This window comes from Piliocolobus tephrosceles, chromosome 6, assembly GCF_002776525.5.
Source record: "Piliocolobus tephrosceles isolate RC106 chromosome 6, ASM277652v3, whole genome shotgun sequence".
NCBI lineage: Eukaryota > Metazoa > Chordata > Mammalia > Primates > Cercopithecidae > Piliocolobus > Piliocolobus tephrosceles.
The window spans coordinates 68,114,925-68,127,894 of record NC_045439.1 but is presented as its reverse complement, the minus strand read 5'-3'; the positions used below and the strand labels follow the sequence as shown (position 1 = coordinate 68,127,894).

At 44.7% G+C, this 12,970-nt stretch overlaps 1 protein-coding gene and 1 pseudogene across 1 annotated transcript in view; one reads left to right on the top strand and one right to left on the bottom strand.

The window, feature by feature from the left end:
• The window catches only part of SEC23A (Sec23 homolog A, COPII coat complex component), a 74,063-nt gene extending 70,419 nt beyond the window's left edge, over positions 1-3,644 (bottom strand). Inside the window, exon 1 of the mRNA XM_023189626.2 lies at positions 3,296-3,644. The gene's annotated coding sequence lies outside the window, so the exon portion shown is untranslated. The remainder of the gene's footprint in view (positions 1-3,295) is intronic.
• LOC111524448 lies at positions 3,643-9,442 on the top strand (annotated as a pseudogene).
• Positions 9,443-12,970: the final 3,528 nt, after the last annotated feature.

Here is a 12,970-nt window from a genome sequence, read left to right as displayed (position 1 = left end):
CTCCCAAAGTGCTGGGATTACAGGTGTGAACCACCGCGCCCAGCCTTAACCTTTTAATTTCTTAATTAATCCTTCATACAATTCAACCAAAACAATGTACCACAATAAACTGCAGAAACAGATGTGAAAACGCACCTGTCCTCTGTTTAGCCATTTTTTTTCTCTCTTTCTTTGGATACTCAATGTTTAAGTTAGGGGTTCTGAAACCAATTGCCTTAGGACCATTAGGAAACCGCACTAGGAAAGGTTCCAGGATTCTTAGCAGGAAGACATTCACACACAGACAATAGCCAGGTTTAACTTTCAACTGGTTAACAGGCTGGATTGTATCTCTACACCCTTACTTCTTAAGACATACTAAGTATCACCTGAGTGATATTTGGGCACAACTTCTCTTCTTCACATTTTTTCCTCTCAATCTCCCTGCTCTAAGATCAATTTGCTTGCTAAATCACATCTATTATACTTCTTACATTCCCACTTTCCAGCAGTAGTTTGAAAAAAGTCCTACCTGTTTCTTAATTGGTCCAATTACTTGGTTATGCACAACACTTCCCTGACTTCCCTCACCTTTCCATAGTAGTAGTCATGCAATCTTAAAATCACGAATTCAAGGACGAAGTTTGCTAGGCTTAGTCCCATGTCCAACAATGGCATATCTGAAATAAAGTCCTTTTACAAGCCAACTTTTCTTTTCTATTTTTTTTTTTTTTTTTTTTTGAGACAGAGTTTTGCTCTTGTTGCCCAGGCTGGAGTGCAATGGCACGATCTTGGCTCACCGCAAACTCCACCTCCTGGTTTCAAGCAATTCTCCTGCCTCAGCCTCCTGAGTAGCTGGGATTACAGGCATGCGCCACCACACACGGCTAATTTTTGTATTTTTAGTAGAGATGGGGGTTTCTCCACGTTGGTCATGCTGGTCTCGAACTCCCGACCTCAGGTGATCCACCCGCCTCGGCCTCCCAAAGTACTGGGATTACAGGCGTGAGCCACCAGGCCCAGCCACAAGCTAACTTTTCATAAAATGATATTATTTGATAAGTACTCTCTCCCCTAATACTAACAAGTTTGCATAAAAGTATTAAACCAAAGAAATATTATTCCACACACTATATTAGAATTCAGACTTAGCATACTAGTCTCTTTTATTTTTGAGATGGGAGTCTCACTCTACTACCCAGGTTGGAGTGCGGTGGCGCCATCTCGGCTCACTGCAACCTCCACTTCCCGGGTTCAGGCGATTCTCCCGCCTCATCCTCCCGAGTAGCTGGGATTACAGACGCGAGCTACTATGCCCCGCTAATTTTTCTATTTTTAATAGGGATGGGGTTTCACCTTGTTGGCCAGGCTGGTCTTGAACTCCTGACCTCAGGTGATCCACCCACCTTGGCCTCCCAAAGTGCTGGGATTACAGGCATAAGCCGCTGCGCCCAGCCACTAGTCTTTTTTTTTTTTTTTAAGTGATACGAAACACAAAAGACTATTCTAAAGAAATGTCCGATTTCAATACAATATACTGTAGTTAAATAATTTTATCATAATAGAGCTAAAAGCTAAGACGCAAACCATTATGTCACTTTAACCTAGTATATCAAATATGTGCCCAAGTAGTATTTTAAAAGACTTCCCTGGCCAGGCGCAGTGGCTCACGCCTGTAATCCCAGCACTTTCAGAGGCCGAGGCAGGTGGATCAGGAGGTCATGAGATCGAGACCAGCCTGGCCAACATGGTTAAATTCCATCTCTACTAAAAATACAAAAATTAGCCAGGCATGGTGGCAGGTGCCTGTTAGTCCCAGCTACTAAGGAGGCTGAGGCAGGAGAACAGCTTGAACCTGGGAGGCGGAGCTTGCAGTGAGCTGAGATCCCTTCAACTGTACTCCAGCCTGGGTGACAGGCAGAGACTTCATCTCAAACAAACAAACCAAAAAGACTTTACCTATGATAGTTTCTCATATTTAAGCCCTTTTATTCATACCTAATTGAAAATTTACTTGCCAAGTAAATTTGAGTTCCTTCCAATTAGATGTATTTTTTAGTAGCCAATTAAATTTGTCTCCTACTTTTCACTTGTAAAATCCTCAATGAACTGTCTTCTTATGATCTTGGACAATTTAACCTCTCTGAATCCTCTGTTTTTCTCATCAGCAAGATAAGAGACTTGGACTAGAAAACCACAAGGTCCCATCTAACTCTAAAATTCTGTAAATTAGGCCGGGCATGGTGGCTCACGCTTGTAATCTCAGCACTTTGGGAGGCCGAGATGGACGGATCACGAGGTCAGAAGATCGAGACCATCCTGGCTAACACAGTGAAACCCCGTCTCTACTAAAAATACAAAAAAATCAGCCAGGTGTGGTGGCAGGCACCTGTAGTCCCAGCTACTCGGGAGGCTAAGGCAGGAGAATGGCATGAACCCGGGAAGGTGGAGGTTGCAGTGAGCCAAGATCGCGCCACTTCTGAAATGATGTTCATTCACTACCAGAGGAGGAAAAGAAGGAAAACTTAACACGCACTTATATTTTAATCTAAAACCTTTTTAAACCAAGTTAATTTGGCTAGTTATCCATGGCTTTGGAGGGTAGAGGTTGAGGGAGTTCACGTGAAAACAAGAATTCCACATACCCCCTCCACTGATTGATGTAGATTTACTATTTAGTTTCCTAGGTAGTACCTTTACCACCAAATCGGGAAACACTACCTGCCTTAGAAAGAAAGCCCAATGGGATAGGATTGGTCCTGCTGGAAAACTGAACTCTTTGTAATCAAAACCTAAGGCATTATCTTTACCTAGCTCTTTTCTCCTTTAACCCCTTTAACTTCCAAGGCTGAATTACGGGTGACGTAGTCAATTGGGTTCAAAGTCTAGGACACTCCAGATCTGGCAAGGAATGAAACAGAAAGTCCAAGGGCCCAGAGGCAATGATGGGCTTGGGTGGAGGTGGGTGGCCCAGGAGGTGGAGATGGGTGGCCCAGGAGGTGGGGGTGGGTGCTGGGCGAGATGCTCCAACCACCGTTTTCCACACAACTCCCATCTTTCCACCGAATCCAAGGGAGCTGGAGGATGAGGCTGGGCCCCCGGCCAAGTGGGTGAGAGAGTGGCAAGCTCAGCGCTCAACGCTCCCCGCGCCGGACCGGGCCTCAGCCTCCGGCACACCTCGTGGGCCCCAGGGCACCGAGAGGGCAGAGCCGGGACCCCCCCAGGACCCCAGCGGCCAGCCCGCCGTCGCCAGCCCGCCCCAGCTTCCCGCTGCGCACCTGAGGTCCCCCAGGAGCGGAGACGAGGCGGCCCTTACCTCACTGTCCCCCTGCCGGACCCGTCGCGGCCTCCGCTTTGCAAAATCAGTCCTCTCCGCCCAGCAGGAGCAGTCCGTGGCACCGCAATCACGGCTGGCGCCACCCCGCCCCGGGCCTCACCGAAGACCTCCGCCCGGCCAACATGGCTGGCGCCGCCTCTGCCACGTCAAGAGGAGGGGACGGGGCGTGAGGGCAGGAAGGGGGCAGGAAGGGGCGGGCGCAGAGTCACCCGGGCGGGCCACCGTCCCCTGAGCTTAACAACCGGAGGATTTGAGAAAGGCGCGCGGCGGGCGAAGGTACCGAGAGGGGAGAAGGGATGAGAGGTAACGCGGACCGAGCCAGAGGGGCGGAAGAACCCGGACAACCCAGGCAGCCGGGCGGCCGAGGGGCGTAGGACCGGGCACAGCGGGACCGGGAGAGGGAGCGGCGCCGGGGGAGCTCCTTTACCCCGCTCCGCAGAGCCACAGCGTATCCCACTACCTGCAGGTCGCAGGAGGAGTGGAGCACTGGTGCCACTCAGACACCTTAACTTACCGAGAGAAATGGAGACGGCCTCCAGGACATCTTAAGGACCCTGGTTGATTCGGAGAATCACAAAAAACATCTCTGAAAAAAGAGAGAAGTTCATTCTTTCACTTAGTGCAACAGATGTTTACTGAACACTTACTATGTGCCAGGCACAACTGAGATGCTGGTGATATGATGCAGGCAAGGTAGGCCCAGATCCCTGGCCCGAAAGACTTCACGTACTATTTATGTATTCTAGTCAGCCTGTCTTTTCCTCCTACATTGCCTCTGCCACCTCTACTCTGTTTCCCCGCACCCCCAACACATACACACCGTACAATATTTGACTGATTCATCTTGATGTAGTCAATGTTTTTCTTTCCAAGAAAAAAGTTTAACAAAATGAGGAAGCAACAGATTGGTGAGACATAAGAGCTTGGTGGTCTCAGACAACCCCATCCTTCAGTGAGAGGAATGGAATTAAGTGCCCATGGAATTAATTGCATATATGACAACACCTAAAATCCTGCAAAGCTTAGCCCTATCCGCATTTTATGGAATGGAAAAAAAGATCAAGTCCCTGTCCTTCAAAGCTCGTATTCATGAGATAAATAAGACAGCAGCACCAGGCTAGGCGCAGTGGCTCAGGCCTATAATCCCAACACTTTGGGAGGCAGAGGCAGGCGGATCACAAGGTCAGGAGTTCGAGACCATCCTGGCCAACATAGTGAAACCCCATCTCTACTAAAAATACAAAAATGAGATGGGTGTGGTGGCACGCTCCTGTAGTCCCAGCTACAGACCAGCTACAGGCAGTAGCAGGAGAAATGCTTGAACCTGGGAGGCAGAGCTTGCAGGGAGCCAAGACCACACCATTGCACTCCAGCCTGGGTGACAGAGTGAGACTCCGTCTCAAAAAAAAAAAAAAAGATAGCAGCACCAAACATGTTTCCCTTTCTATAATGTGTATACTAAAGTTGTTTTGGAAGGTGGAAGAGGATGAGTTTGCTTGTCAAATTGTAATACAATCCTAAAGAGGGCAATGGGAATCGAAAGCTAAAAATTAGTGTAGGCTTCCAAATAAAGTAGGTTCAGGGTGCTACCTTAATGAAGATTCTTGACAGCACACCATGTGAACAGCAGGGGTAATGTTATAAAGGTGGAATAAGTACACCCACAAAAAGCGACAAGATCTAAGAATGAGTAGGGTAAAAAGACATAGATCTTAGTCCATTTAGGCTGCTAAAATAACATGCCCTCAACTGGGTAGCTCATAAACAACAGAAATTTATTTCCCACTGTTCTGGAGGCTGAAAAGTCCAGGATCAAGATGCCAACTGATGTGGTATCCGGTGAGGACCTGCTTTCTGATTCATAGATAGTGCCTTCTAACTGTATTTTCACATGGCGAAAGGGGCTGGCCAACTCTCTGGGGTCTCTTTTACAAGGGTACTAATCCCATTCATGAGAGGCCAGCCCTCATGACCTATTCACCTCCCAAAGGCCCTACCTCCTCATACCTTAGCAGTTAGAATTTCAACCTATGAGTTTGGGGGGAGACAAATATTCAGACCATAGCAACATTGATGAGAAGATCCACAGAAATCCTGGAATTCAGTGAGGAATAAATCAAAGTATAGTACCTTTGGTAGTTTCATTCATTTCATGGTTTCCAGAAAGGCATCTTTAACATCCAGCTCAATTAAGTCTTTTTAAAAACTCATCATTCCGAGCCAGGCGCAGTGGCTCACACCAGTAATCCCAGCACTGTGGGAAGCCAAGGTGGGCAGATCACGAGGTCAGGAGATCAAGACCATCCTAGCTAACACAGTGAAACCCTGTCTCTACTAAAAATACAAAAAATTAGCCGGGCATGGTGGCGGGCGCCTGTAGTCCCAGCTACTCATCCCAGCTACTTGGGAGGCTGAGGCAGGAGAATGGTGTGAACCCAGGAGGCGGAGCTTGCAGTGAGCCAAGATCGCCCCACTGCACTCCAGCCTGGAGGACAGAGCGAGATTCCATTTCAAAGCAAAAACAAAACAAAACAAACAAACAAAAACTCATAATTCCTTTGTTTTCAGTTGATCAAAGGTTTTGGTTCCCTATTACAATGAAATAGATGTTAGGATGCATAACAAACTCAGTTGCATCTGTCTTTATGTGCTTTAAGATGAATGACTTTAAGTCCAGGCACAGTGGTTCACGCCTGTAATCCCAGCACTTTGGGAGGCTGAGGCAGGTGAATCACAAGGTCAGGAGTTCAAGACCAGCCTGGCCAAGATGGTGACACCCCGTCTCTACTAAAAATACAAAACTTAGCCGGTCGCAGTGGCAGGTGCCTGTAATCCCAGCTACTCAGGAGGCTGAGGCAGGAGAATCACTTGAATACGGGAGGCAAAGGTTGCAGTGAGCCGAGATCACGCCACTGCACTCCAGCCTGGGTGACAGAGCGAGATGCCATCTCAAAAAAAAAGATTAATGACTTTAATTCTTGGATATACTATCAGGATCAGGATCTACTGGACCCAACTTTAGCCTTTCAGGGTTGTTTTTTTGTTTTTGAGCTCTATTCTTAAGGATTGATATTTCATGATTTTTATTCCTTCATAGAAGTCTTCCAAACAACAAAGAGAAAATTTATTTTCTGAAAAAATAGATATGGTGACTCATACCTGTAATCCTAGCAGTTTGGGAAGCTGAAGGGGGAGGATCAGTTGAGCCCAGGAGTTCAAAACCAGCCAGGGAAATGTGGAGAAACCTAATCTCTACCAAAAAAAAAAAAAAATAGAAAAATTAGCAGAGCATGGTAGTGTGCACCTTTAATCCCGGCTACTCAGGAGGCAGAGGTGGGAGAGTCACCTCAACCCGGGGAGGTCAAGGCTACAGTGACCCGTGATGGCGCCGTTGCACGACTATGGCACTGCCTGGGCAACAGAGTGAGATTCAGTCTCAAAAATAAAATACATAAAATTAAAAAACAGAATAAAACTCATTCTATTTGCAATTCCCGTATAGGTCTATTGGACTCTTATAAATCTAGGACACATCATGGGATTTACTAATTTTTTTTTTTTTGTATGTTGAAACATTCTGCTACTTCATCATCCATGGAATTATTTCATCCTTACTGATGAATTATTCCAAGCTATGCTTTAAAAAAGATGAAAGTCATCAGGTGCAATGGCTCACACCTGTAATCCCAATACTTTGGGAGGCCAAGGCGGGTGGATTACGAGGTCAAGAGATCGAGACCATCCTGGCCAACATGGTGAAACCCCGTCTCTATTAAAAATATAAAAATTAGCTGGCCGTGGTGGTGGGCACCTGTAGTCCCAGCTACTTGGGAGGCTGAGGCAGGAGAATTGCTTGAACCCGAGAGGTGGAGGTTGCAGTGAGCCGAGATCACGCCATTGCACTCCAACCTGGGCGACACAGCAAGATGCTGTCTCAAAAAAAAAAAAAAAAAAGATGAAAGTCAGGCCGGCACAGTGGCTCACGCCTGTTATTCCAGGGATTTCACCATGTTGGCCAGGCTGGTCTTGAACTCCTGGCCTCAAGTGATCCACCCACCTCAGCCTCCCAAAGTGCTGGGATTACAAGCGCGAGCCACTGCACCTGGCCTCTTCTTTTCTTTTTTAATAGGGATGGGGTCTTGCTATGTTGCCCAGGTTGGAATTGAACTCCTGGACTCAAGGGATCCTCCCACCTTGGCCTTTCAAAGTGTTGGGATTATAGGTATGAACCACCACACCTATAATTTTTTCTAGTATGCTGGTTACGAGGCTTCAACCTGAGGAAGAGTAGAAAGGGAATGGAATTTTTTTTAAGTCCTGTGAAAGGAAGGTCAGAACATCTAAGACATTGTAAAAAATATAAAATCTCATATAAGCTCCCTTCAAAAGAAAGTCTTTTAAAAGCATATACTCCAAAGTTCACTACTTCCTCAAACTGGCATTTCTTAAAATGCCAGAGACTAAAAAGAGAGGGAAAGATCCTGTGGTCAAATAAAGATGTGTAGCCAAGAACATTTCTTAAAGATATTTGAGCTTGCAGCTTTTTTCCCAGGGACTATCTTGAGTCAAGTACTCTAAGCACCCTATGAAAGACTTTGCCTTCTACCATTAAATATTAGTTAATACATAACAGCCAGTAATCTTCCCACTTCAGAACCCACAGATATTTCTGAACTGTGGTTCCAGCACTACAGTCAGTGAAGTATAATGTCAGTTTCTTGGAATTGTAGATGTTAACCACCAGATGGAGCTTTCACCTCTACTTTTCCTTTTTAGGTTTACTCTGTTTTCCAGTATTGATGAAGCACTTGTAGTTTTTTTCTAACATGGATTCTCTTCCATTTGTTCAGATACTGACAGGTTAAGGCACTGGCCAACTATTTTTGGAGTAGTCACTTGAAAAAGCAATATTCAGATTCTTCTAATTTTTAATTTTCAGCATCAATAGTGTGTTAAAGTTATATTCATGGAATAACATCTGTCTGATCCTCTATTCTGCACTCATAATGACTACAATTGTATTAAATATAATAAGGCTAATTAATAAGTCACATGGAAATTACACAATTGTAAACTCAAATAAGCCTTTGTGATCATTTAGTCTAATCCCCATACATGACAAATGAATGTGAGGACAAGAGAAGTGGCACACTTAACAACACCCTAGGCCAGGGTGCTGATGCTCATTTAAAACCTACAACACTGGCTTTGCAGACACCGCCACCAGGAGCCCTGTACTGTCAACCATGGTGAACCCCACCGTGTTCTTTGACATCGTTGGGGTTCACCATGACGGCGAGTCCTTGGGCCGCATCTCCTTCAAGCAGTTTGCAGAAAAGCTTCCAAAGACAGCAGAAAACTCATGATCTGAGCACTGGAGAGAAAGGATTGGATTATAAGTGTTCCTTCTTTCACAGAATTATTCCAGGGTTTATGTGTCAGGATGGTGACTTCACACGCCATTATGGCACTGGTGGCAAGTCCGTCTACGGGGAGAAATTTAATAACGAGAACTTCACCCTAAAACATACAGGTCCTGGCATCTTGTCCATGGCAAATGCTGGACCCATCACAAACAGTTCCCAGTTTTTCATCTGCACTGCCAAGACTGAGTAGCTGGATGGCAAGCATGTGGTCTCTGGCAATGTGAAAGAAGGCATGAATATTGTGGAGGCCATGGAGCACTTTGGGTCCAGTGGCAAGACCAGCAAGATCACCATTGCTGACTGTGGATAACTCTAATAAGTCTGACGTGTTTTATCTTAACCACCAGACCATTCTGTCTGTAGCTCAGCAGAGCACCCCTCCACCCCATTTGCTCGCAGTATCCTATAATCTTTGTGCTCTCACTGCAGTTTCCTTTGGGCTCCGTGTTTTCCTTGTTTCTGTCTGTGCCTAGCTGGATTGCAGAGTTAAGTTTATGATTATGAAATAAAAACTAAGTAACAAAAACCTACAACACTAAGTTTTCATTTCATGCCTGTCTTTTCCTCTTTAAATGCTGACAGGACTAGATTTTCTAACTCTTGTTCAAATAGCAATTGTTTATCTTATTTTATATATTTTTTTGAGACAGAGTCTCACTGTGTCACCTAGCCTGAAGTACAGTGGCAGGATCACAGCTTATTGCAGCCTCAACCTCCTGGGCTCAGGTGATCTTTCCACCTAAGCCTCCTGGGCAGCTGGGACTTACAGATTCGTGCCAGGATGCCCAGCTAATTTTTGTATTTTTTGTATAGATGGGATTCACCCATGTTGCACAGGCTGGTCTCAAACTCCTGGGCTCAAGTGATCCTCCGACCTCAGTCTCCCAAAGTGCTGGGATTACAGGCGTGACCCACCATGCTTGGCCCAAATAGCAGTCTTCTCTATTCCACAGAGTGCCCCAACAGTGGTATACTCCAATATCTCTTCATTCTGCCACTCTGACCAATCCCAGAATTTAAGAGTTAAGTTAATAAAACTAAACAAATGAGGGGCCGGGCGTGGTGGCTCACACCTGTAATCCTAGCACTTTGGGAGGCCAAGGCGGGCTGATCATGAGGTCAGGAGATCAAGACCATCCTGGCTAACACAGTGAAACCCCGTCTCTACTGAAAATAGAAAAATTAGCCAGGCATGATGGCAGGTGCCTGTAATCCCAGCTACTCGGGAGGCTGAGGCAGGAGAATGGCATGAACCCGAAGGTGGAGCTTGCAGTGAGCAAGCCTGGGTGACAAAGTGAGACTCGTCTCAAAAAAAAAAAACTAAACAAATGAAATTTGTTGATTTGCCCTTAAACCGTTTACAGTGGCCCAAAGAAAACATAAGTGTCTACTGGCAGGTTTATTTTTCTTTTTATCTTTTATTTATTCGATTTGTAAAGAACATAAGAGTGATTAAAAAGCCATATCACAAAGTAGGGAAATCCCACTCTAAAAGGGAACAGATTTGCATTTTTACTTTAAAAGAGGAGTAAAGTTTTTGTTTCATGTTCCATAATTAAACTACACCTTGTCTTGATTTTCCGACATCAAGTCAGCATTCTCTCTTAGTGGATCTGGACCTCAGAGCCAGAGGATGCATTCTCAGACAATGGAGATAAGGAGACTACTCATGCCTACATGGCAATGTACTAAGACTAGGAAGCAAACTGGATCTCTCTGCATTTAATCTTCATTGCCTCTCTCTAATTTATGGCCAGTGGGTCATAAAGACTCACAGGAGGCCGGGCGCGGTGGCTCAAGCCTGTAATCCCAGCACTTTGGGAGGCCGAGACGGGCGGATCACGAGGTCAGGAGATCGAGACCATCCTGGCTAACACGGTGAAACCCCGTCTCTAATAAAAAAAACAAAAAAAAAAAAAAAAAAACTAGCCGGGTGAGGTGGCAGGCGCCTGTAGTCCCAGCTACTCGGGAGGCTGAGGCAGGAGAATGGCGTGAACCTGGGAGGCGGAGTTTGAAACAGACCAAGACTCCGTCTCAAAAAAAAAAAAAAAAAAAAAAAAAAAGACGCACAGGAACCTTCCCTGGGACTTTTTTGTTGTGTTTTTTGTTTTTGCTAATCTTTACTCAGCTGTATCTTGTACAGCATAGAGATTTAGAGCAATGGCTTGGTGCCGAGGATAGAATCTCAATTCCATTACTTCCTTGTATGAACTGGGCATGTTGCAGTTTCTTCACCTGCAAATGAAGATAACAATAGTAACTACCACTTAAATTGCATGTATTGTGAAGATTAAATGAGATAATCCATGTGAAAGATGTAGCCCTGAGAAAGAGAAAAACAGTGCCAGAGAGCTGGAATGTGGCAAAACCCTGTGTCTCCTAAAAATACAAAAATTAGCCAGGCATGGTGGCCTCAGAAGGCTGAGGCACAAGACTCGCTCAAACACAGGAGAGGCGGAGGTTGCAGTGAGCAGAGATCACAACTGCACTGCAGCCTGGGCAACAGGCGACAGAACAAGATTGTGTCTCAAAAAAAAAAAAAAAAAAAAATCCCACCTGGAACGCCTCTTAAAATGTCAGTTTCTTAGCCCCACACCCCATCAGCAGAAACAGAAGCTCTGGAAGAAAGAGCTATAAAATACAGGACTCTATATTTTAAATAATTTCTTCCAGATTTTTTTTTCTTTTTCTTTTCTTGTTTTTTTTTTTTTTTTTGGAGACAGTCTCGCTCTGTCACCCAGGCTGGAGTACAGTGGCGCTATCTCGGCTCACTGCAACCTCTACCTTCTGGGATCAAGCAATTCTCCCATCTCAGCCTCCGAAGTAGCTGGGATTACAGGCGCATGCCACCATGCCCAGCTAATTTTTTGTATTTTTAGTAGAGATGTGGGGTGGGGGGCTCTCACCATGTTGGCCATGCTGATCTCGAACTCTTGACTTCAAGTGATCCACCTGCCTTGGCCTCCCAAAGTGCTGGGATTGCAGGTGTGAGCCACCACGCCCAGCCAGATGATTCTTATACACACTAACATTTAAGAATAACTGAGCTCCTTAAAGGGACAGAAAACACAGAGACATGGGAGACTGAAGCAGGTAGATCATCTGAGATCAGGAGTTGAAGACCAGCCTGACCAACATGGCAAAACCCATCTCTACTAAAAATACAAAAATTAGCCGGGCCTCGTGGCGGGTGCCTGTAATCTCAGCTCCTCAGGAGGCTGAGGCAGGAGAATCGCTTGAACCTGGGAGGCAGAGGTTGCAGTGAGCAGTACCACTGCACTCCTGGGCGACAGAGCGAGACTCCATCTCAAAAAAAAAAAAAAAAGAAAAGAAAAGAAAATACAGAGACAGAAATAAACTGCAGTCGGCTGTGTAAGGTTGACTTAACAGATGCCTCCATATCATCAATAAACAGCCACGTCATCAACAAACACACAACAGAATGTTCTGTTCTCACAATCCTCATGTAACTTCTACAGCTAACCAATTGTGTGAGAAATACTGAAACAAGAATTTTTCCATCATAAACTAAAAACAGGCGATAAATCTCTAAAAACAGGGCACCAGAAGTAGTTCAGTACCTTAGGAATATTTCTTCCTGGGAATAGATGAAATGTTATTGTAGTTTCAGAAGTTCACCTTTCCAAATAGTAAGCATTTTTTCAGAATAACTTCATCAGCCAAATATAGCTTATCTCATGTGTTCCATATTTCACTGAAGCATTAACAAATACTTCGTGCAATTTCTGAAAACTCCGCTCAAAATCTCATTACTAATTATTTTAAATCAAATTAGATTTGAAGTAGCATGAAGCTATATTATTACCTCTTCTTTTGGAAAATAATTTATTTTACTTCCCAGGACAACCTTTGTTCCATTCTCGTATTGTCTCCTTTCTTCCTTAATCCTTGCGTAGTTCTGACACATACTTATGCACAAACTCCAATGTTAACCATGGTTCCACTGCTAGTTAATTCGCAAGGTAACCTTTTCTCCAGAAAAAATTGAGAGAAAATACTAATAATTTACAGTAAAAAATAAAAATATATGTATCTGTGGCCTGGCCCAGTGGGTCACACCTGTAATCCCAGCACTTTGGTAGGCCAAGGTGAGTAGATCACTTGAGTTCACGAGATCAAGGCTGGGTAATATTTTATTTATTTATTTATTTATTTATTTATTTATTTATTTATTTATTTATTTATTTATTTTGAGATGGAGTTTCAC